Source organism: Bos mutus, chromosome 2 (genome assembly GCF_027580195.1).
Source record: "Bos mutus isolate GX-2022 chromosome 2, NWIPB_WYAK_1.1, whole genome shotgun sequence".
Classification (NCBI taxonomy): Eukaryota; Metazoa; Chordata; class Mammalia; order Artiodactyla; family Bovidae; genus Bos; species Bos mutus.
In genome coordinates, this window is record NC_091618.1 from 113,311,978 (window position 1) to 113,316,429 (window position 4,452).

General features: G+C 41.0%; 1 pseudogene; it reads right to left on the reverse strand.

The window, feature by feature from the left end:
• Positions 1 to 3,804: 3,804 nt before the first annotated feature.
• On the reverse strand, positions 3,805 to 4,452 carry LOC102272139 (acyl carrier protein, mitochondrial pseudogene; annotated as a pseudogene).

Below are 4,452 nucleotides of genomic sequence, written 5' to 3' on the forward strand. Positions count from 1 at the left end.
AAATATAAACCAGATTGTAGATCTGTATAGTTTAAAACTCTTTAATCTAAGAGCCAATCTGACTTTTATCTAAGTCAGAATAAGATGTCAGAACTTTCTCATGCGTGGAAGGTCCTGCATAAGCAAGAACCTTTTACTCACTACACTTCAGCCACTCCGGCCTCTGTTTCTCCCAACTCCAGGTCCTTTCCTGCCTCCCAACCTCTGAATTTGCTCCTATTCTGCCTGGGATGCTCGTGCCCTGCTTGTTTTGACGGCTGCATACTTTTCCTTCTCCTCGTCTTGGCTTAAAGGAATAAATGAAAGTTCTCAGATATGATGTAATTCTAGATGCATTTTTATTCATCCACTGCCTTTAAAACATTAATTCAGTTATTTGGGTGAAAACTGCCTAACAACTGTAATCCCAGTTATGTAAAACCATACGTAGATGTTGCAAAGTGTCGGACATGACTTAGCAACTGAACAACATGATATGCAGATGTATACATATATGTAAGTACAATGATAACTTTGCAAGAATACATACTAAACAGTTAACCGAAGGTTACCTCTGTGACCATACTATATATATCGCTCTGCCACTTACTTTTTCACAAAGCAAAATGAATAAAAAATCTTTCTATGCTGCTCATATAGATTACTTTATTCTTTTTAATGGCTGAAGGTATTCTTTTCTATGGATGTTTTAGAATTCATTTCAGCATTTTCCTATATGGATGAATATTTAAATTGTTTCCAATTGTTTTTGCTGTTACAATGGAATCTTATTACAGCTGATATAGATTTCAATTCTTTGGACCACAGAAAATAATTTACCTTCTCATCTATAAGAATGAGTCTTTTATCATAGTTTCTGAGATACATCCCATTCAACTGTGACTGTGTCCATCTTAAGCATTAACAATTTTTTTGTCTATAGTTTATATACTGGTATCATTACTAACCAACATCTTTAAAAATTTATAAAGTTTATAAGTACTGTACAAAGACTCAACATTGCCAGTAACTCTTTGGGTATAAGGGCTGTACCAAGCAATCATTTAATGGAGGGGGGAATTTCTTTTCTTTCTAAAAGTGAGGTATAACTTAGATATAGTACTCAAGTCTTGACTGTACAGCTGGATGAAAATTTATATATGTGCTGAGTGGCACGTAGGACCTAGTTCCCTAACCAGGGATGGAAACGTGCTCTCTGAAGTGAAAGTGCTGAGTCTTCATCACTGGACGACCAGGGGAAGTCCCAAGTAGGCTACTTTTCAAGTTGTTTTTTCTCCAAATTTCCACAGTCTTCACTTCTTTAGGATGAATACTCCTTTATGATTCTCATGGTAATAATAATTTGAAGGAGAGAGGATAAGGTGAAGAAACAGAGGCACCACAAGGGTCTGTTGCATATTCTATTATCTCTACGCATCCCCAGTCGTTTATTTATTTTTAGAAAATGCTCATGGATATCCTAGGTGGATTAATGGGAAAATCGCGGACTGCTGAAACCTTTGGTGTTTGTGTGATTCAGGCCAGCAGAATTTCCATTCTACCCCTCCGCCCCAAACTTGTTACTATTCATTAAGGCCAAACTGGGTCATTCAATGCAAATAATGCTCTACTGTACTGGTTTAAAAATTACAATTTTTTTTTTGGACAAATAATGAGCTGTGTTACTTGGTTAAGGGATTTAACTTTCCTGTGTCTTTATAAAAAGAGTAACAATGAGAGAGCAACAGGCCGTGGGCAGATCGTCAGTGACCTCAACCGCCAGCTGGAGATGTCTGGGTCTCCTTAGCCTTTCTTTTCCCCTTGCTGTCCAAAACCCCCTATGGTAGTTCAGTTTACATTGTGTTGAATGGGATTCTGTGGCTATTCTGAAAATGTAATAACCAATTTCTGTGTGAAAATTTCAACTTCCAAATATAGAATTTATAATCTTTGCGACAGTTTATTATTTTATGACTTGTAATTATGGTAAGCATTATTTAATCTTTCTGCTCCTCATTTACTTCTTATTTATAGGATAGGTAAGTTAAGCAAGATGTTCTGAAATAACATTTTCAGCCTCGGAATTCCATGATTTAGATGAGGTCCTGGCATGCTATTAGCAAAATATTCACATTCATCACTCAATGCAACTATTTCCTCTTTCAGAATATTCTTTAGCAACAATAAAGAATTAATATTTCTTCTACAGGACAGGTATTTAAGAAATACACGCTCTATAGTCTTCTTGTGTGTGGTTCATAAGGCCTATTTAAGAGTGGTTACACTTTGGGGTGATGTTAAAGGTAAGGAGAAGGCAATGGCACCCTACTCCAATACTCATGCCTGGAGAATCCCATGGATGGAGGAGCCTGCTAGGCTGCAGTCCATGGGGTCGCTGAGGGTCAGACACAACTGAGTGACTTCACTTTCACGCATTGGAGAAGGAAATGGCAACCCACTCCAGTGTTCTTGCCGGGAGAATCCCAGGGACGGGGGAGCCTGGTGGGCTGCTGTCTATGGGGTCGCACAGAGTCGGACACGACTGAGGCAACTTGGCAGCAGCAGTAAAGGTAACTATATGGTATTTACATTGATTGTGTGGTTATTATGTATCTGGAACTCTCTTTAGTCCTTTTACACTAGGCCAGTTAATCTATGATCTTCATTATACATGTGAAGAATGGAAGAGAGGAGGAGTAATTTACAGAAGGCAACGCTGAAGCAGTAACAGTGGTGCCTGATCCAGATTGGATTAGAAGCTCTTTCCACCCAATAAATCTGTGCTCATAACACAGAACAGAAGGTATAAATTTCAAAGAAGGTATAACGGAGACAAGACCAGGCAATGTCTATATGTGCCTAGGTAAAAAGCCAGCTGCTACAAAAGAAATATGGTAGCTCGAATACAGTAGCTTAAAGAACAGTAGTTTATTTCTCCTTCACGTACCAGTCCCAAGGGAAGCAGTCAGGGCCTGTGTGCTCTGCTCACCAGGGTCCTTCAGAGATGCAGGTTCCTGCCATACCTCTGCTCTGCTGTCCACTAAGGTGCTGTCTTTGTTTGCATGATTAACAGTGGGTTTTCTGGGAGGAAAGGAGCTCCTGAGGGGAGCGGTTTCCAAGGTCTTAAGGCATTCATTCACATTCCTCTGACAAGAACTTAGTCACATGACCTCCACCTAGCTGCAGAGTCTGCCTGATAGTCTGTCTGCAGCTGGGTGCCCAGCCATTCTCTATTTAAACTATAAAGAAAGAATGCCCTGTGGTAGACAACTAGCATACCCTCCTGTAAAGTCATTTTCTCACGATAAAATCCACACAGGATGGATGAGATAACCTGCAAATAACCTTCCTCAAACAGTTTATACTTATGATCTAGAGAGTAAAGTTTTATAAAACAATACCAACAGGACTAGGAACATGTGATTGAAAATTAAATGAAGATTTGTTCTACTCCTTATACTCTTAAGGCAACCAAGATGGTTTATTTCACCAGAAAAAAATGGCAATTTGCATGCAGACCAGAAGGACCAAAGAAATTGAACATATCATATTTATCCCTCTTTTCCACCCTCCTGAGGCAAGAGACCGCACTGGATGGGCCCCATGGGCCCTCCCTGCAGGCCACAGACACAGGCCCCTGATGACAGGTTCTTCCTTCTTGGTTGCTTGCCAAAGCATGAAAGCAACTCTACTATCTGTGTAAGAAAGCAGATACAGAATGCTCCCCTGGAGTGGTATCAAAATAGGCTTTGAGCCAAGCCCAAAGTGCAGTTATGAAGGTGATATGATAAAAATGAAATGAAAATGCTATCAGGAACTTTTTTTTTGGTTTTACAGATTTATTTTCAAAGGGCAAAAACACTTAAGACAATTTAAATACAAGTCTAAACAGAATTACTCTCAAAGTCAGCAATGATGCAGAAATGTGTTCTCACTGCCAGACACTCGCCAGCATCTTCTGAGCCTTCTCTCAGTGAGGAAAAGGGGTCTGATATTTTATTCACATACATCTTTCTTATCTGCAATGTAATCTACAATTTCTTGTGGGCACATTAACTTCTCCGCATCTATATCAGGAATTTCAAACCCAAATTCATCCTCCATGGCCATGATAATCTCCACTTGGTCCAAACTGTCTAAGCCCAGGTCTTTCATAAAATGGGAATTTACTGAAAGCTTTTCTGGGTCAATCTTGTCATAGTTTCAAGACGTAAAGAACACGGTCCTTGATTCCCTCCAATGTCAAAGGTGGTGCGTCGCTATACTGGCGGCACAGCTGTGTAACTGTGCCTGGAACCTGCGCGAGCACCAAGGCCGGCAGCGGAGCCCCAGGCCTCGTCCGGGTCTCCGCGGCAAAGAGGGTAGTGCTGAGCGGCCGGGCCACGGCTAGCGTGGGGAGCCTGGGCAGTGGCGCGAAGGCCGTGGGAACACAGGTGCCCTGCGCACACAGGCACAAAGGACACGAGTCGCCAT